This window comes from Paroedura picta, chromosome 2, assembly GCF_049243985.1.
Source record: "Paroedura picta isolate Pp20150507F chromosome 2, Ppicta_v3.0, whole genome shotgun sequence".
In the NCBI taxonomy this organism is placed as follows: Eukaryota; Metazoa; Chordata; class Lepidosauria; order Squamata; family Gekkonidae; genus Paroedura; species Paroedura picta.
Window position 1 is genome coordinate 105,624,908 of NC_135370.1, and position 22,098 is coordinate 105,647,005.

At 41.3% G+C, this 22,098-nt stretch overlaps 1 protein-coding gene across 4 annotated transcripts in view; it reads left to right on the forward strand.

The window, feature by feature from the left end:
• The window catches only part of BDNF (brain derived neurotrophic factor), a 76,790-nt gene that overhangs the window by 50,139 nt on the left and 4,553 nt on the right, over nt 1-22,098 (forward strand). The window lies entirely within an intron of this gene.

The window sequence follows — 22,098 nt, forward strand, 5'->3', positions numbered from 1 at the left end:
AATTACTTCCATGTTTGCTGTCCATAATAAATATAAAATGAGACCCTGATTACATCTTTAAACTTGCGTCATAAAGAAGTGGTCTAGGCAAGGAAATACTGCAATCATTTATCAGAACAAGGACGTCATACACCATGATGTTGCTAATATGTTCTCTTAAACTGGTCAATAAAGCAAGCTTTGATTCTTTTCTGTGTATTTGTTGGAGTCAGCAGTTAAATGTCAAAGAGCACGATCTGCAACAATGTGCTTGTTTGCCTGTTTTCCCCCAAGCAACTATTTGCAAATTAAATCTCTGGGTCTTGTTACAGGTGTCACAAGGGCTTGGTTCTGTGCTGAAAATACACACCATCTATGCAGGATGCAAACCACTTAAAGGATTTGTTTTCAGTTTAAATTTTTTTTAATCCAGTCAAAAGGGAACAGCTTAGCAGGAAGGCTCATGAGGATGTTGAAGACTGGTTCCACATATGAGGGTTTGTGGCACAGTGACAGAGCATCTGCTTGCTATGCAGAAGTCTCAGATTCAATCCTGGTTAAAAAGACCAGGAAGTAAGTGATGTGAAAAACCCATTCTGAGACTTTGAAGAAACTTTGCTGCCAGTTTGAAAAGACAAGTCTGACCTTGATGGATCAAAGGTCTGATTCAGTATAAGGCAGCTTCATGTGTGCATGACACATAGTCAAAATGTTAGATTTCAAAACTAGATCATTGTCATTTAAGAAAAATTCAAAACACAGACACTGGACAGACAACTCCCCTGCCAATTTCATTGTTGGAACCATCATTTTATTCACTGTCACTCGTTTACTTAGCAACATAGCAAGCTCTACTACCTAGCCAAAGTCCCTTCATATGATAATAATTTACTCAGTCACAGTTTCTGGATGTTTAAATATATATATCAGCACCGTATTTTGCCATATGCAGTTTTAAACATATTCTTCTCCCTTTCTTCCTCCCCAGATCAGGCCAATATTCGACTTGCATCATAAGCAAGTATGTACTTAAGATGTGACATACAAAGTTGCCTCCTGATGAGGTCACAAACAATGACCTTGCAATGTTATGTCAGAAAAGTTGTTCAAACCAGCATCCCACAGATGGAACTGGGGGTGTGTTTGTTTTTAATGAAGTATTATAAATCCTTGTAATATACATCATGGAACATGTCTAATCTGCAGAGCTAATTATAAACACACGTGGTCGATCTGCATGTTGAGATATTTGTGTGTTTTTAAGAGCAGGGACTCCTAGCTGAACTCCGGAATTTAAATTCAGAAATAGAGATAGATCTCAGTCAGAGCTCTAGATCTGATCAGACAGCACAAAAGGAGGAGAGCAAGCAACAATGGTGGTGGTATTTAAAGGGATGGCCAAGCACAAGGGTCTCAAACTGGGCATTTTGTTAGCATTGGATTTCTGGAACACATAAAAGCAATTCATTTATAATATCTTCATCCAAGGGGAATATTAAAATGCCAGTACATTTATAAGTTAGAGCCAGAAAAATGTGATCTCGTCCTTCCCTATCTCTACCACCTCATTTCCTCTGTCTCCTCTAGAAATGGAGTGGGAAGCACATTAATTTACATGTGTGATCTCTGGAGAGGAACCAAGAGGCTAGGTGGACACACCTCTGGGGCTGACATAAGCACATCAACATGAGAATTGGGGCCACACAAAGAGTTTGAGTTTACTGCCAAATCCAAGCTGGTTTCTTACAGCTGATACACACTCCTGGTGAGCCAGCAGTTCATCTAAGATATGCAGATAACTTCAAGCTGTGAATCATGGGCTCCTCGGTCTATTATGCAACTGTTTTTTATCAGCCTGGGGGAATTGGACTATTTAATTATCCTGCTAAGTGTAATTGTGTCAAAGGGTACAATGACAACACATCATTGGGTGGAACCGTTCCTAAAGGAAAAGGGGGGAAAGCCATACATACATTTTATTAAAATTGACCAAAATAATATAATACATTGTGTAAGATTTTACATTTTGCAAAGACCCACCCCACATAGAGGAAGGGGTAAGTGCAAGCCAGAGTTATGGGGAAGAAAGGCCCACCATGTTGAAGAATGGGACTTGCCCACCCAACTCAGCCTCATTGCAGCAAAAGACAAGTCAGACCTTTCTGCCATCACCTTATCTACTGAGGGACAGCCCCACCCTGCCCAGCCATGAGGCTTGTCCAGTCACCTCTGTTTGGAGTTGGCATTCATTGGAGTCAAGAAAACATTGGAGCCAACATCTTTTTATTATTATTACTAGAAATTAAGTCCGCTGTATCCGAAATACAGCGGGCGCTAGCGAGCAGTGGCTCACCCCACCCCCACTCCCAGCTTCAAAACTATGCTGATGAACTGTAGACTAGCTAGGGTCATCAGCTGAGTTGATTATTTATTGTTTATATATTAATTGTATACCCACATGATGGAAACTGCCCTGAGCAGGCTATTCTGGAAGGACAGTGAACAAATTGCACAAATAAATTATTACCTGTAGTGGTGCAGGTGGTAGATTAATAATTGAAATATTAGTTAGAAGGTAAAGAAAGGCTGAATCTTGTGAGAAAATATTAGCAAGAGGCCATACTCTGAGATAAATTCTGATGGTTTTTCTTGCTAAACAATCTCATGTTAATAGGAAATTGCAGAAATTTGGCAAAACTTTGTTTCAATTCAGGATTCCAAGTTCAGGGCCTTCTCAAAGGATCTAAGGTCATTCGCAGTATGAGCCCAGCGTATCTGAGGGATTGCTTGTCCAAATATGCCCCCTAAAGAGCATTACATTCCACCAGTTTCAACAGGCTAGTGGTCCCTGGCCCAAGAGAGGTTTGCCCTGGCTTCAGCCAGGGACTTTTTGGTTCTGGCTCCCACCTGGTAGAATGAGGTTCCAGTGGGCCCTGTTCCCAGGGCCTGCAAAATGGATCTCTTCTGCCAGGAATTCAGATGAGTCTGGCCTACCAAAAACATCTAGGAGCCCCTATTCTCCCTTATAAGTCTCTGGATGACATGAGTAATTTGATGGGGCATGTGAGCAAAGGATGCTGATTGTTGTTCTTGATAGGTTAAGCCAGGGGTAGTCAAACTGCGGCCCTCCAGATGTCCATGGACTATAATTCCCACAAGCCCCTACCAGCATTCGCTGGCAGGGGCTCCTGGGAATTGTAGTCCATGGACATCTGGAGGGCCGCAGTTTGACTACCCCTGGGTTAAGCAATTTATATTGTTTTATTACTGCATTGTTGGTTTTAAATTGTTGATCCTGTATATAAATAAGAAATATATAAATCTGATCTATGAATTGTACAATTTAATCTTCACCTGCTCTTATATTTAATGAAGTTTTAAAACCTTGATTTAAACCAAAACCAACATACTCTATGGGATTTTCTCTGCCTCCCCCCGCAACCTCATACATTCCCTTTCTTGTCCATATATTTGGGTTACCAATGAGAATAGCTCTGTTGCTCTCCATTTTACGTTAATTGAGAGCGACCCTCAAGTTCTTGTCAAGCTGCCAGTGCAGCTGTCATAGAGGATTTTTCGGGACTCCTGGAAACACCTATTTATGTGGTAGTTTCTCCCTGGCAAATAGTTATTTCCTGCCTTTCATAATGATTTTGCTCTATGTGATGAGAAAGGGGGGGGGGGGAGAGAGAGAGAGAGAGAGAAGCTGTGTCTTCAATCAATACTGCTGGGGGGGGGGATCTGCTTTCACAAAGAGCATATTTCCACTTAGCATTGCAAATGAGCTTGCACAAACACACGCACACCCTTTATTTTCTTTGCATGCCCACAAGTCAGAAGCTTGGATGGAAACTGAAGAGTTAAAAATCAGCCATATGGCAATAGCAGGCGGTCTGGCCACCCCACCTTAGGCTCGTGACAACATGCCCTACATTTAACCTACAGTCAGGAACTAATTAACAACACAGATGGAAGTGAGCTAGCATATGCATTACGAAGAAAAAAATTAATACCCCAAAGGTTTTAATCCGAAGCCTTGCCTTTTTCTGGGCTAGAAGTTCAAGTGTTACCATGGAGAACTCCGCAAAATGTATAGATTATGCCTATGGAAAGGCTGTGTGCTGCAGTGGTTAGAAAAAGGGGGGAGCTTCCTGAGTGGCACCGATGTGCTGCATGGGCGCAGGTAAGTCACTAAAAGCCTCCCACCTGCTTCAGTCTGTTAAGGAAAAAGACGGGAATATGTAAAGACCACAGGCGCTTCCTTAGGTCAGTACTGTGGGCAATGAAGTCTGAAAAATATAGGATGGTTCCAGTGTTTTAAGGCCAGTGAAAATAGTTTCAAAGGGATCACTAGTGTATGGATCCAGAGAACCTTACCTCTTCCTATTATTTTAGTTTTAGGAGATCCTATCCAGCATGAGTGAAATGACATATTTTTTATTTCAATAGGTAAAGCTTTCCTCCCTGCTTCTGATCGGTGATTGGACGCTGGGTGATCCATGTTTCCTTTGTGTGCAGCTTTGGATTCTGAGCAGGGAGGGCCTGGTCTTCCCCGGACTTTTCATGTTTTGCTAACTCCATCCTTTCAGCTTTCTGAAAGATGCCTTTCTTCTTCAACATGTTTTCAGAAACTGCACTATGGCTGCTTTTGTAGATAATTGCTGTAGTGATGTGTAAGGCTTTCCTCCCTTTGGTGTCTTAAATGGTCTATGAAAGAGAACTGTCTCTTGGTCTCCCCCTCTGAATGTGAACAAAATGTTCATGGAAACAAAAACACTTCTAAATTGACAGTGAACCCGAGGAATGTTAGCTTGAGGGAGGTGAATCTTCGGGCCTTGTTTCCTGCATTGACACTGACACATCGAGGATCAGTAGTTGCGTTTGTTTAAGAACTGCACAAGGGAGAAATTTGGGTGAATGCAATTTCTCTAGTCATAGAGTTGCTGTGACAGCTTGGCAAAATTCAACTTTCTGTTACACTTAAACCACAAAATACCTATCCGTAATTTAATCTGGTAGTTTTTATGACAAGAAGCATTTTATGAGGGTTGGTGGTCCTTTAGGATATTTTCAAGTCAAAAAGACACATGAAAATGAGTCAAACCATTGGTCTACCAAGGTCTACCAAGATTACATCAAACTATTGTTTGATGTAATCTGCCCTAGAGAAAGGGCAGGTAAAAAAATAAATAATAATAACAAATACTCCAACTGGCAATGGGTCTCCAGGATCTCAGGCAAAAGTCTTTCTCATCATCTACTCCCTGTTCCTGGAGATGCTAGAGTCTGAACTGTGGCCCTGTGCATGCAAATCAGATGCCCTACCATTTTGCCACATCCCACAATTGATTTAAGGGCAGCAAGATTCTGAAGGGGTTTATTAGGTACAAAATAAATATAATAAATAATCCCTCCAAAAAAAATACTGTTGATCAGAAGGCAGTCAGAGAAATATAGGGTGGCTCGGAAAGGAAAATTTGTAGCAATATTTGAAGTAGCCTAAGGAAAAAGAATTCTGTAAAAGATAGTCAAAAATTCCAAAATCGGCAGTGGATTTGTTGGGAAACAAAGACTGATTAAGAAAAAATTGTTTGATCTAGGTGCCTTTCTGTGATCATAAAGGTAAAGGTAAAGGTATCCCCTGTGCAAGCACTGGGTCATGTCTGACCCTCTAGTGTTTTCATGGCAGACTCAATACGGGGTGGTTTGCCAGTACCTTCCCCAGTCATTACCGTTTACCCCCCAGCAAGCTGGGTACTCATTTTACCGACCTCAAAAGGATGGAAGGCCAGGTCAACCTTGAGCTGGATGCTGGGATTGAACTCCCAGCCTCATGGGCAGAGCTTTCAGACTGCATTTCTGCTGCCTTACCACTCTGCACCACAAGAGGCCTTCTGTGATCATATCCAGCTCAAATATGGAACTCGATACATTTTTACCGTTGCCATGTGGGAAGTGTTTTTGGGTGTAGGTGTAATTGGCTCCTGCAGATCTAGAGGACCCTTCCTGCAATTCAACTCATTGCATGGTTCAACTCAACTCAATTCAACTCATTGCATGGTTCCTGATGCCTTTTCTGCACTGGTGGTGCTGCTGCTACCAGGTGTTTGTGATGGGGCAGTTTGCCCTGCCGCTTCCTGCATCCTCACAGGGGACTGTTTTGCTTGGCACACCCCTCCACCCAAGATTTCTGGCACTGGATGCGGCAACAGGGGTGGAGAGGTTCCGTCACACTTCTCTGCAGCAAGGGGCATCTTGTTTTATTTTCAAGAAGGTAGGATTGTATAACAATGTGCGGAGCTGGCTGGGGCATTTTTGTCCCTTCCAAGATTCCATAGTCAGGGGAGGAGCCAGGCCTTGATGGCCCAGCTCTGCCCAGCAGATGGGCCTGGCCTGACATAAGCTCCAATGGTACCCATGGCAAGGAAGGGAAAGTGGATATATCTGCATTCCCTTGCTGCGGTGCAAACGAGGGCCTGAGTCAGGCCAGCCCCGGTCTGGCAGTGACATCACCTGGAAGTGGGGATTAGCCCCTCAACCAGATGAGTGCTGGCTTGAACCTAATTCTCCATGCAGAAAAAGTGTCAGTGTAGAATCAGCATGCTGCCATGAGAAAGACCATGTAGTAGCCCAAGGGGTTGGGCACATTAAAACTTTACCCCAGACAGATGAGAATGTGTCACAGAAGAGTTGCTCAAGTAGCTGTGTGTTTTCAAGGACATCAGGGTATAATGTTCATGTTGTTCATTTGTAAATTGTAGCTTCATCATATATAGCTAATCATAAGGATTTTAAAGTACTAGTTACTATTTCCTGACAGTACTAGTTACTATTTCCTGACTATTTCCTGACATGCCTAAGGGCATGTGTATAAGGTAATTATTTTTGTTCAAAGGGAGCGACAGCATGACATAGAAACTCTACAGTCATGTAGTTCTGCTCCTGTGTGGACTGCAACAGTGTATGTGTGCAGCTTTCAATCCTCACATTTGTCCTGCAGGAAGCCTGGAGAATCAACAGTGTCTTACAGGGATCAGAAATGAATGCCTCCAGCCTACAGTCTAGCCCTTCCCAAGCATGCTTCACAGTTATTAGCTGTTAGTACACATCTCTTCTCTTACAGTAGATAAAATCCCAGAGCCCAATGTCCTGAGATACATCTGTGTACACCAAAATGTATAAACAACAGTGTGACAACATGGCCAGTATACAAAGATAGTGTTACTCTTGCATAAGGCATCTTTGACCAAATTGGCCACATTTTTTTCACCATAGGTATATTGAAAATGCAATTGTTTTCAAATTTATTTTTCCATATTACCTTTCTGGATCCTTCACAAGATTTTTATGTTGAAAAAACCATGTGGTATCCCCCACCCTTCAGTTTGTATCAGCTGTGTTGCTGCCACACACAACCTTTTTAGCATTAACCACAATAACACAATATTACTTTTGATGGAAAGAATTTCAGGAGGCACCAAAACCTGGTCCTAAAATCTAAGACAAGCCTGATATAAACCAGGTTTTCCCTTTTGCTGAATGGTTTAAAATGGAAAGTTGGAAATACATAAATTAGGAATGAAAGGTTCAAATACTTTCTTCAGCAAGGGGGCAAAACCCTTTCCTATCTGCAGAGAAGTAAATTCTGTCTAAAGTCCCATTTAGCTTTGTATAAATAATTTATATAAATGCAGATGTGTGTATATGGTTACAAATCTGATAAATGTATGAACCAATTTATTTTTGCAGGTTCTTTTTTTAACGTATGTTTGGGGGCATGAAAAGGTTGCGACAAATTCTTTATTGAGGTCCTTGTACAATGATTATACACACCCAGTACATGGAGTTCTTTAATTAATTGCAGTGTTTGATAACAGCCCGCTATTTGTTATTAACATGACAGCATGGTGCACATATATATTCATAATTGCAGAATAAATCTTTTCATTTCAAGGGCCAGAGGTTTCCAATGCAATTCTATTAGCACAGCAGCAAAGCATGAGAATTGCGGCTCTACTAATAGTAAATGATCCAAAGGTACTAGTCAGGGCAGGAGACAAGCAGTAACTAGCCATGTTTATTGCACTGACACAATACACTTGTTCTGCAAGAGATACGCTGCAACCATTTCCCTGGCTGTTCGAGGATCGAGTAAGGTGGATTGGAGATCTTTTCCTTGAAACTGTTAACTAACAAGATCTTTATTGCAAGTCAATACATACTGTCCTCTAGGCTGTGGTGGAATTTCAGACTCCTGCTTCTGACTTCTTCCCTAAAGCTGCTTGCCATGCAAGGCTGGCCATATAAGGAAAACATCTCAATACCTATACAGAGCATGTGCTGGGAGGACTCAGCATATAGTTCATGGATAGCTGAAAGATGACTGACAACACTGCTGACAAATACAAGCATCTCCTAGGAAACTTGTCTTTGATTGAAAGCCTGTCATAACGCTGGTAACAGGCATTTCCAGTTCAGCACAACATACTCTCAATCTGCTCAGTTCAGATGGCCAATAGCAAAATGGTTTTTGCAACACTTTGCCATCTTTACCAATACTTTGTACAGCCAGGACATCAGCAGAGGTAAGTCTCATCGTTAGAATATGTAGCTGGACTGCTGAGATCCCTCTTCCTTTCTTCCTCTATCTGGAGCGACTTGAATATTCACAATCATGTCTCTCCACTGGTAGCCTGCCATGCCTGCTCTTAGCTACAAAAGCCTTGGGGTCATTTATTTGTAATCCCAGCATGCTGCTTGGGCTGGCTAGAAAGGACTGCCCAGGTGTTCCAAAGGTAATATATAGTAGTGGAGGCCAGGATGTGTTTTGTGCACTTCACGGGGACCATAATATCAGCAGTCCTTAACATGCACATACTCTGTGTGTGTTGAGTGCTGTCAGTTCAGTTCCAGTTTATGGCAACCCAAAATATCCTATCATTAACAGTCTCACTCAGGTCTTGCAAACTAAGGTCTGTGAGATCATCTCATGCTGGGCCTTCTTTTCCTGCTGCCTTCAACTTTTCCTAGCCTTATTTTCTTTTTCAGTCAGTCCTGTCTTCTCATAATGTGACCAAATTACAATAGCGGTAATGTGATCATTTATGCTGCTAAGAATTCAATTTTGATTTGATCTAGAGCCTATGTATTTGTCTTTTTGTGGTCCATGGTAGCCATAAACTCTCCTCCAGCACCAGATTTGAAAGGAATCAACTTTCTTCTGGTCTGCTATCATAATTTCCTGCCCATCCTTGCAAATGTGTGTGGTATTCTGTTTGTGAGTCACTAATTTGATCTTGCACACTGGCTGTGATCTTGGCAGTTTTTTAGAACTTATCCTGTGTAGACTGCACTCAGTTTTCCAGATTATTCAATACCAAGTGATTCTTAAGATCAGCAGTTTGCAGATAGTCCATATAGCTCAGTCACCATCTCAATGATAGGCTTCCAGAGATTGTTGAAATTGTCTCCCCCCCCCCCAAAGAAAACTTTGTTCACTAAACCATTAAAGAGAAAAATGTTTTTTTTCTTTTTTCCATCCCTCTCAAGATGACTTGGGGTTATAAGATTAGGTGTGTCTCCCCCCCCCCCCCCACCAATATATGTCCCGGACTGTGTTTGAGACTGTTTTGAGCAATCAGTTCCCCCTAGGTTTACATTGTCTGTTGATTTCAATGGGATATTATCACTGTTGCCAGTACATTGAGACGTAAAAAACATTGTTTATGTATTCTGGTTAGGCTAGTTTTATGGGATGTTTTACTGTAAACTGCAATGAGCCAGCTGTGCCGGGAGTGGTGGTATATAAATGTAATTATAAATAAATAGAACTCATGCCGCTTGTCAAAAACAAATGTAAAAAAGGGGGAAATCAAGCTTATACACCAATAAAGGGGGGAGGGTGGACAAAACAACATCAGTGTAGGCAGAGAACTGACCTTTGAGGGGTGGCAAAATGCTGGGGGGAATCTGAACTAGGCTTGTGCTCTTCAGCCACTGAAGCAGCCATTCGAGCCCAAAGCAGCCAGTGCCACGGTGTGGGGGGGAGGAGCAGTGCACCTGCGTGTGGGCACCAGGTCACACACTGCCGTTGGCGCAGCCCCTTTCCCCGTGCTACTATGCTGGCTGCTTTGGGCTCAAACAGCCGCTTCAGTGGCCAAAGCGCACAACCCTAAATTCTGAACACTTTGGAATTACCTTTGGCTAGGAAGCAAAAAAAGAATCCACCACCTCCTAAGAAAGCCTGTTCCGCTGAAAAACTGCTCTAACTGTCAGGAATTTCTTCAGGATGGTTAGCCAAAAACTGTTTTGAATTATATTAAACTATTCATTCTGGTCAGACCCTCTGGGGTAACAGAAAACAACTCTGCTCCACCTTCATATGACAGCCCTTCAAGTATTTGGTTATCGTATCACCTCTTAGCTATCTTCTCTCCAGGATGAACAGACCAAACTCCCTCAACCATTCCTCATACAGCTTGGTCTCCAAACCCCTCACCATCTTTGTAGTCCTGCTTTGGACATGCTCCAGTTTGTCCACATCTTTCTTCATCCCAAAACTGAACATAGTACTCCAAGTAAGATCTTACCAGTAAAGCGATAACATCACCTCGCATGATCTGGACACTATGCTTCTTTTAATACAACCGCAAATCCCATTTGCCTTTTTAGCCACTGAGTCACATTGCTGACTCATATTCAGTGTATGGTCTGCTAAGACCCCCAGACCCTTTTCACACTTATTACTGCCAAGATAAGTCTTGCCCATCCTATAGTGATGCATATGATTTTCCCTACCTAAATGACCTTTACATTTATCACTATTAAAATTCATGTAATTCATTTTAGTCCAGTGTTCTAGTCTGTCAAGATCATCCCATATTCTGATTCTGTCTTCTGGTGTGTTTGCTACCCCTAGCAGTTTAGTGTCATCTGTAAATTTAATAAGTACCTCCTCTATTGCTTCATCCAAAGTATTTATGGATATGTTGAACAAAACAGAGGCCAGGACAGATCCCTGAGAAACTCCACTCATAACTCCTCTCCAAGAAGATGATGAACCATTTACAAGCACCCTTTGGTCTGTCAATAAGTTCTCAATCTATTTAATAGTAATAGGATTCATACCACATTTTACCAACTTGTCAATAAGAATATCATGTGGAACCTCAGCAGAAGCCTTAAGGAAATCAAGGTAAACTATGTCCACAGCATTCCCCTCATCTAGTGAGATATCAATATATCTAATTCTCAGTGAATACTTAAATCCAGATACAGTATCCATGGAACAGATCTTCCTACAAATTCAAGCTAAACCCCATGCTTAATGTAAAACCTAAAATGTACAAAAAGAAATAAATGCATTGGGAGGGGGGGTTAAATCCCCTCAAAATGATAGAAGCAGTACCTGCAGCGAATGCTCACAGTGGCTGTTTCTAAATAACTGTATCAGTATTGTCTGCTTCTGTCAGCAGGTATACACAAAAAAATATCTATTAGCAACACCACATCTCTAAAATAATACAATACATAAACCCCCAAGAAAAACTAGCTTAACTGTCTAACACAAATCAAGAACTCTATTAGATGGCATAATTTTACAATCATGAAATCAAAGACTCAAGCACTTTCTACTTTGCTCTTCATTTCGAAATAAGCATATCATAATCAAGGTCCCCAACCTTTTTATCACCAGGGACCGGTCAATGCTTGACAATTTTGCTGAGGCCTGGGGGGGGGTAGTCTTTTACCGAGGAATTGTCACTGCCGCCTAAGCCCCTGCTCTATTTGCTTTCCCGCTGGTGCTCCTGACTTCCCGCTGCCCACTGGGGGGCGCTGCCAGCGGCAGCTGAGCAGTGCCATACCGAGGGGGAGCCACAGCCATGATGGCTGCTGGAGAGCACCAAAGGTGAGCCAGCGGCAGAGTGGCAGAGCAGCCCTCAAGGCTGCAGCCAGGGAGGAGGACGAGGAGGAGCTGCGTCCCGGTACCAACTGATCCACGGACCGGTCCCCGGACCTGGGGTGGGGACCACTGCTTTAGTCCATCAGAATCCAAACTAGTTTCACTTTCACAGTTCTTTAGCCACTTGTAGTTTTTGGCTAAGAGCAGGTTATGGTGACCAACCAATCTGGACGTGTTCTTGCTAGAACCTTCAGATTACTTCATCGTTCCTGGCTCTCCCTTTCCCATCCTGTGGTTCGCTGTTTCTCACAATGAGCCAGTTATCCCACTCCTTACTTTAGCCTTGAAAATGATAAGAGACATTTATGTTAATTTTTCTTGTTGATACCCAATTTGTAACACCTGCAAGATGGAATGAAAACATTACTATACACATTAACTTTTGGGAGGAATCAGGGGTGCTTTCCCTCACATAGTACTATCCCTATTCACTGTCAGCTGCACACTCCAAATCCACACAAAGTAATAATAAACCAATTCATTCAACGAGGGGTGATTCATTTAATTGATTGCAAACATTTCAGGTGGCTACCAGGGCAAAGCATGGAACTGGTAATTCCACTTTCATATGATAAGCCATTTATGAATGATTCCTCTTGGCTAGACTAAGAAGAAAATTGTTTCAGGAAGTGAATGAACCTCATTTGTACCAAGCAATGCGTTAAAAATAAAATTATGGGCAATTTATGCATGTCCTTTTTATAATTATTTTTCATTGCATAATCTAGTCAATAATCTGTTTATAATTACTAATTATTGTTTTCATTACTCTAGAAGTACAAAGGACCAAAATAATTAGGATGCTTTCACACACAAAAAATTAACTAGAATAATCCATGCTTCAATCTAACACCAGTATAAAAGGTTGGGTATGTACAGAGAGGACAGTTCTCTTGTCATGCCATTTTAAGGTATATTAACAAGCATATCATATTTGTATTGGAATGGGAAAATTTTTATCACAGTAATTATATTAATGAAGAGAATGCTTAATGATTTCCTAATACCGACCAATGCATGGAATATTGCAGATTGCAATGGTTGAGGGAACTGTGTAGCATAGCCTGTTTGAATCAGGTTATGCAGGGCAGGTTATTTTGAATGTATCTATACCGTTCCCTTTTCCTCGGGGAACCTTGGAGACTGTTGTTCATGAAGAGGCCATGGATCTTTAATGCTCTCCAAACTGTGGTTCATAGGATTCTTGGAGTAGGGAACATATGTGACTGATAAACCATTTTAAAAGAGATAAGAGTTTGTAGGGCACATGCCTGTTAGACCCACTGTATGAAATCCCAACAGATGTGAGGACTAGTTAGTAGGTTTTTGAATACAAGTATTATGTGTGTATTTGCTTCCATACACATTGGACGTGTATTGGATTCCACACACTTTCAGTACACTTTAGAAGTAAAATTTCCTGTTTGGGGCAGCAAAATCTAGCTGCAAAAGCACATTGAAAGTGAATGATAGGCAATACTTTGAAAGTTGAATGTGTTTCTTTCCATTTTGAAAATTGATGGCGAAGAAGTGGCAAGAACTATAAGTCTCTCCCTCTGCTTGTGTTAGACACTTTTGCATTAATGAGTCAATTGTAAGATAAATGAAAACTATAGTTCCATGTATCACTTCACATTGCACTATATTCTCCATAAACCTGAAGTAATGACATTCCCATATACAAGATTCTATGATGTTTATTTACAAACAAATCTCATTCTGCTTCTCTGCCTTTAATTTTTGCTTCTTTGCATTACAATCAGTTCAGTAATGGAGGTTTCTGAATAAATTATTGTTTACAAGTTCTTGTTTCAGAAATTGTGGGAATTACAGCTTTTCTCTTTGCATCACGATTGTTCATTAATTTCTTGTTCATTATTGTAGTTTAATGTTCACCCAATTACCATAAGAAAGAAAAGAATAATGATAATGGCTTTAGATTTATAGTACGGTAATTAAAACTGTTCCCTCCCCCCGAACTATTCCTTCCCCCAGGAATGATGATAAACATTTTGTCAGTGGGCTTTTGAAATGAAGTGGGAGCATTCCTCAAACCAAAAGGTAACATTGTGAATTCAGACAAACCTTCTCTGGTTACAAAGACTGTCTTTGGCTGATCTATTGGGTTCATTGCCACCTGCCAAAATCCCCTTGTTAAATAATGTGGTAATATATTGTGCTGCACCAATGGTCTCTGTTAGTTCATCCACTCTTGGCATGGCGTACAAATCTGGCATTGTTACCTTATTTCATCTCCTGTAATCCTACACAGAACAATTCTAATTTATCTGGTTTAGGTACCAAAATCACAGGGGAGGTCCAAAGACTTCCAAAGGGTACCACCAGCCCAAGGCTTAACTTATCTTTCACCTCCTGCTCTGTGATGATGGCATTTGGGCCCATGTGAGGTTTTGTTTAGTTTTGAGCAATTAAAACTAATTGTGAAGCTTAGATGAATAAATAACCTGAAGAATACTTTGTATGTGTTCAACTGCCAGTGGCACATGCATATGACTGCTAATCCAGCTTTCTCTGAGTACTTTTAGTCTTTGCAAATCAAGTACTGACACGCACTACCTTTTGGGTAGGTATCTTTTCACACACCTATAAAAATACATTGAGAAGAATCCTTTGCAAACACCAGACAGTAAAACTGAGCAAATGGTGATCTTGCATGCATGAATACACAGAGAAAATGCTATGGTTCTTCTTGTGTAACCCCGTTTGGGATGAAATCCTACGCACAATTACTTGGCAGCAAATCCCCCTGAATTCAGTTAGTTTTGCAACTTAATCCTATAAATATTTACTCAAAAGTAATTTCCACTGAGTTAAACTGGATTTGGTCCCAGATAAGTCTGCACAAGAGTGTTACTACCTAATATAAAATGTAAGTTTATTTATTTATTTAAAACATTTTAAAGCCTTTATTCTCTTTTTTGCTATAAAAATTTTAGTGAGTTAATTTAGTGCTTTACCTGTTGATATGGAGAGAAGATCTGTGACTTCTTCTCGTCTTCTGCATACTATAATTTTTCACCTCCCACTAAAGTTAATGGCAAAATGCCCAGTGATTTTAACAAAGCTGGATTGCACCCAAAACAATCTAGGTGTGCACAACATTCCACATTTCATTGAAAGCTACATTCAATGTAAATATTTATCTTACTGGAAAGGTAATGCAAGCTTGGTGTAGTGGTTAAGAGCGGCAGCCTCTAATATGGCTGCTTCCTCACCTCTGCTTTACATACAGTCTGTTGGGTGACCTTGGGTCAGGCACAGTTCTGTCAGAGCTCTCTCAGCCTCACTTCCCTCACTGTGTGTCTGTCATGGGGAAAGGAAGAATAGACAACTATAAGCCACTTCTGGTTGTTAAAAGCAGGTTACAAAACCCCCAGCTTTTCTTCTTCAATTAAGTTTATGTGGCATTTCTTTAGCATTTCCTGAAACAGACAGCCTAGTGATTGACATCACTCTGATCATATCCATGTCTGTGCACTTCAGTTTATAGATTCTATCATTTCACTTAAATCCTGTTAGGATGGAAATGGAGCACATCTTGGCCTGTGTTTTAGAGAAAGAGGTATTTCTTTCACTTGACTACCTGGTGTGTTAGGGGAGAGATGTCATGCCTGCTTTCTCTGACTGAGATCTCCACACATTAATTTGAAAGTTGGAGTAGACTTTAGATGAGGAGGACAGTTGTATCCATATAGGAAATTTTCCATGGAAAGCCTGCATGTGTCTGTGTCCATGTAGGCTATATATAGGCTATGCACACACACACACACATGTACAGAATCTTTTCTGACTTGGTTATCTTGGAGTTTAGGAAGGCAAACAACACGTGTTCCTGCATTCGCACAAACACACACACACACACACACAGAGTAATATGTTAAGGTCCCTTCACTGAGAACACTCTGGGTGTACATGTTTGTGTGGGTAATGCAGTGTCCTCTGTAGAGATCTGTGTTGTGGCTTAGGTATCAAATGAATGGATTGTGGCTGCTAAGGCACTCTTTACATGTTCATTCTTTTTAACACTGTGAAGTATGCCCCACATTCCCAAGTAGTGAGATGTTCCACAGGTTGGTCTTACCTGGGTCAGTTCCCTTTTAATGAGTCATCTCTGGAGACGTAAGTTAATGTCATGCGTGTTTGCAGTATTTATGTGCAAACATATAAGCAGAGCACAGGTGGAGGCACAGAAGTATTCCTAGAGGGCAGCAAATCTGCCACCCCACATGAGACCTTCAGAGAGAGATAACTCTTTCCTTCATTGGGCCAACTCTCAGTGAAACACACCCAATCAGAGACAGAAGTAAAAGTAGAGAGCAAGCTTCCCCTCCTCCTTGTATCAAGCAGTGGCTGCAGCAAATGGGGGAGACTGCGTGGGACTGGGTGGGTGGAAGGTGTCATGCTACTGCTGTGTGCTGTCACTTTCAATCTAATATAGAAGTTCATTGTCAAGATCTCACTTTGGGGAGATAGGAGGGAAATGCTGCCTTGAGGATGGAACCACTAGACTCCTTGCCAAAGTTGCAAGGCATGTGTTGTCTGTCATCGTGTTCTGGTTCTTATGTTTCCCAGCCCCCCCCCCCCCCAATTAGCAGCCATAACAGGAGTTATTCCATGTACAGTTTCTCTCATTGACCGTTTATGCACTGGAGGTTTCATGCTGTGCTGCAGGCTGGAGTTTTAGTTGTGGCAGGTTGCCCCACCTCTTCCTGCACCCATACGGGGGAGCATTTGGTGTGGTGCACCTCATCCGCCTCCTATTTGTGCTCCTGCATGGGAGCTGGGGCAGTGAAATTCCCAGTGCATAAACGGTCATTGCCAAGCAATAGCCAGTGATCTCCTATCATTGTTGAAGAATCACATTCCACAGGGTCATTCTTATAAGGGACGGCATGAATTTTGTGGTGAATGCTTTTATGAGCAAATGTGCTATTTTTGACAGATTGTGCACCAGTTGTCTGATCTTGTTGGTTTGCTTCAAACAGTCTAGAACAGCAGCTGAACAGCATTTTTGATGTGGAGTAGCTGTGGCAGCTTGGTTTTATTTCCTTCTGCCTTGTAAAGCCATTTTCATATCCGTGCAATAAGTGCAACCCCTGTGAGTCATGCGTGGTTGGTCCAGGCAATTAAATGATGCAGACGGTAGTACAACTCCCATAAGGCGGTGAGAAAATGGACATGCACATAATAACCTTGGTAATACCATTGTCTTAAATACCTAATAGTGAGACTTATGAAAATGTAGTTGTGTTTATTATCATTGGATGACCAATTAATTCACTGTTTATTTCTGTAATTGGATGCTGGATGGCAGGCAGAAATAACAGGTTTTTGAGGGGAGGTGGAAAGTAGGACTCGCATCAGGCTGCATGAGAACAGCACATACGTGAAATATTGCTGGTTGCACTGTGTTTCTGTACTGTTTGAATTTGTAAATATTAATCAGCTAAAAAGGCTCAAAATGTTTGCATTAATAGCAGAACTGATTGATGAAAAATTGGCTTCCTGTTCGCCACAGCATGAGCCAAATCAACAGGTATTCGAACATCCCTAATCCTAATATCAATTAATGTGCTATCTGAAAGAACAGATTACCCTAGGGAGATCTGAAGGGGTGGGAGGAAATACTCTTGCAACAATTACACCGCTTTGAGGAAAGATATGTGAACCGCATACTACAAATAAGAAACAAATTCTCATTTTCTGTGCAAACAAAGAGAGTGTGACTCAAAACATATCTAGAAAACCTGAGAGATGTTTATTTATTCATGCCATTATGGCCTCGTATCACAAGATTATGTGATGTGTGTCTGAGTTTCCATGATGACCTCACTGTTGTTTGTAAGAGTATGGAAAATGATTTACCCTGCCACTCACAAAAAGCGTAGATATGTAAAGCCACTGAACTCAGTAGGACAAAAAAGTCCATCAAAACAAGCCCTTGGCACAAGACACGGCACAGCCAGCTCCCTCTTGATGCAATCCTGACCACATTGTGCCCCGCCCCAAAGAGAATAGATAAGCTACTAAATGGTTGCAAACCAGCAACATATGGGGAGGGGATAATCTTTTGGATTGTCTGCTCTGTTGTGAGGCTTGCCAACCTCCACTATTTCAGTTGGTCCCTGGATGACAGACATCAGTTCCCCTGGATAAAATGGCTGCTTTGGAGGATGGACTCTATGGCATTATACCCCATTGAGGTCCCTCCCCTTCCCAAACCCTGTCTTCCCCAGGCTCTACCCACAGAATCTTGAGACATTTCCAGACCCAAGCTAGCAAACCTATCCATTGTTGACTTGGAAATAAGAATAGTTGTCATTTAGGCTGAAGATTTCTTAATCTTCATTTGAAAGTCGCTTTTGCTATATATATATATATTTGCTGTAATTACTAAAGAGTACACAGCATCAACCCATGAGAATAATTCAACAGACCCTTCTGTGATGGACTATTACATAGTTTCTTTTGTTAAATAAATATTTCCAAGTTCCAAGCAAACCTAGAATGTGTTAAGAAAACAAACACTTATCTGTGTTTTGATTTGGGGCCTAGCTCCTCCTGCCTCTGAGATCCTTAGATGAATTGTATTTATAAAGAAAGTAATCTGTCTGCTGTCACAGTTGTGCAAGTGCTGAAATTGCAGCAAAGAATCACATACAGTATCTCCACATGGCATGAAACCGGGTCCTCAATTAGTTTAACTTTAGTGAAGGTCTGGTCATGCCTACTCAAAAAAAAAACTCCCACTTCAATAATTGGGGTCTGTTCCCAAGTAAATAGAGGATCATGACTATAGTCTGCCAGTGCTTATTTTCTGATATATAAATTTAGTAAACAGAGGGCAGGCTGATAATCCAGGTGGTGAGTGGGTGGTGAAGATAGTGCGAGGGGGACGGGGGACGGGGGACAGGGACAGGATGGAGTGAACTTTACCATCCTTCTTTTGCTCGGTTACCATCTTGCCATGTGTTTCTTGAATTCACTTGCCAAAAGCTGGGCTTGTATGCCAACATATTGAATCAATTCTCATAAAGATTAATTAAAAGATTAATGATAAATTAAAATGACCCTTTCAGAGTTAAATAACAAATGCATATGAACACTTGGAATAACTGCAGGAACAAGACAGTCATTTATGATCCGCCGAAGCTGAGTAAATGACTAATATTTATATCCTTATGACAACACGATATATATGAATAGGAAGAATGACTAGTATCTCAGAGACAAGTTGACATTCTTATACACAGAATTCCTCAAAGCCTAATCTTTCCTCTCATAAATGTCAAAGCCTTAAAACTTGGGCAATTCCTGTCTTGGTACGTAAAGCTACTTTGTTTTGCTTATCCTTTGACAAGTATTAGGATTCCTTTTTTCCCACAGAATATTAGTAGGATATGAAGTAAGGCTTTTTACATAGCAGTGTGTTGGCAAACAGAAACGGTGTTTACTCCAGTATGTGTTGCCAAGTATGAGGTACTTCCGAATGAACTTCAAAAGCACTGAAATGAACATTAGCTGCTGCTTCAGAAATGTGAATAATGCTCCTACTTTCTAGCAAGCAGAGCTTTTTCAGGACAGCAGCTAGTTTTGTTGCAGGGCAATTTCCAAAGCTATTTGATCTGTCTCACAAAAGTGTTTTTTTCCCCTCTAGTAAGGAGGATAACCCATGCTAGTCCGATCTCATCAGATCTCAGAACATAAGCAGGGTGGGCCCTGGCTTGTATTTGGATGGGAGAACTGCAAGGGATACCAGGGTCATGATGCAGAGGCAAGCAATGGCAAAGCACTTCTGGACATCTCTTGTCTTGAAAACCTTATGGCTTGACTTGATGGCAAAGAGAGACAGAGACAGAGACAGAGACAGAGAGGGGAATACATTTCCTGGGAATAAGATTCACTAAATAAAATGAAACTTGCTTCTGAATAGACCTGCTTAAGACTACAAATGTATACTCGCAATAAGATGGGAGCTACTGTTCTATGGGAATGGTCTTATACTACCCAACAGTGTGTGAATGAAGCAATTCCATGGACAGAACCAATGTCACAAGTCTTTCCTACACCACTATTGCCCTCCATTCAAGGTAACCTGGGAAGACAGCATCTGTTTCACATACATCCTCCATTACAATAGTTTCAGGGGGTAACCATGTTGGTCTGTAGCACAACACCTAGATTCGAGTAGTAGCACCTGAGAGACCAATAAGATGTTCAGGGTATGAGCTTTCAAGGGTCCAAGCTCAGCATCATGTGTTTCTGTAAATGTAATGGGCAACCCTGCAGCATATCTTTGTGAAGAAATACTTGTAGCCCATCATCCATCTTCTAAAAATCATACAAGGAATGGAAGCAGATGTAGATTTTGTGTCTTGACCTTCCGTAGGCTTCTTTAGTTAAGTAGATATCCTGCAGTCCTATTTTAACAAACTTATATTGAGTCTTTTGCTGCTCAAGTATTTGAAACAGTTATGGGAAGCTTGTAGTGTGTGACTTGACATCTGTCCTTGAAGGAATGAGGCCATCGTATTAACTCTTTTTTCTTACAACTTTAAACAGTTTTTAAAAATGTTTCCTCTGAATGTGTCATATAAATGATTCTTTGTAACCATAAACTCTTCTGTAGGGATGGATGTATATTCTGTTAGTCCTTTGCCAGCATGGTGTAGTGGTCAGGAGCAGCAGCTTCTAATCTGGCAAGCCAGATTTGATTCTCCACTTCTCACATGCAGCCAGCTGAGTGACCTTGGGCTCACCACAGCACTGATAAAGCTGTTCTGACCAAGCAGTAATATCAGGGCTCTCTGGGCCTCACCTACCTCACCAGGTGTCTGTTGTGGGGAGAGGAAAGGGAAGGTGATTGTAAGCCACTTTGAGACTCTTTCAGGTAGAGAAAAGCAGCATATAAAACCCAATTCTTATTCTTATTTTTCGTCTTCTTGAATCAAATAATAACTTAAAATTTTGATTTTGTCAGCTAACAGTGAAGGGGAAAAGACTTATAACATTGTTCTGGCGCATCTTAGATGCCTCTTTGTGAGTGTAGTGAGTGTGAATGAATTCCAAATAGTATCTCAGTTGCCTGAATATTAACATACATCATGATAACAGTTTTATGGGTCCATAGCTCTCATCGTTCATGGTGATTCATTATGGATCACTTTCCCCTTAAATTTCCCATAAACATACATTTAATAGTGAGAGCCAAACTGGGAGACTGATAAGTCTCTTACATGTTCCTTACAATAACCATTTTGAGACTAATCCTAAACTGGATAGTCCAAGCTAGCCAAATCTTATAAGTTCTCAGAAGCCGAGCAGGGTCAGTCATAGTTAATACTTGGATGGGAGTCCACCAAGGAAGTCTAGGGTCTCCACACACTGGCAAACAATGGTAAGCCACCTCCAATTGTCTCTTGCCTTGAAAACTCTACAGGGTCACTGTAAGGAGGCTGTGACTTACTTTCTACCACTCAGCTGCATAGCTAGGCTTCAACATTAGGATCACTCCGTAAGAGTAAATTGGTATCTCTCTAAGTCAGGCTTTCTCAACCAGAGTTTCATGAAAAAACTGGGGTTTCTTGACAGCCCTGGAAAGGTTTCCTTAATGGGTGGAAGTTAATTAATTTTAATATATTTTTACATTTGTTAAACATTTATCAGGTGATATGACCATATATGGTCATGTCAACTCACCCACTCCCAAAATGGCTAATGATTGGCCTGGAGAGGGTGGGAAGGGTAGAGACCCCAGGTGGGCATACACACAGCCATGTTTCCCAACCACATTCTTCACAATCATGCCACCTCTGGGGTTTCTCGAAGCTTGAAGAATTTTTTAGGGGTTTCTTAATAGTAAAATTAACGGTAATGATTGGGGAAGGCACTGGCAAACCACCCCGTATTGAGTCTGCCATGAAAACGCTAGAGGGCGTCACCCCAAGGGTCAGACATGACTCGGTGCTTGCACAGGGGATACTTTTACCTTTACCTTTAATGGTAAAATAGTTGAGAAAGGCTGATCTATATGGTAGGCAATCTTGGTAAGTACTAACACATTTTGAGCTATGCATTACTCTTTTTAAAAACAAAAAGCTAGGAACACATTGATAGTTGAATAGGATGCCTGAAGA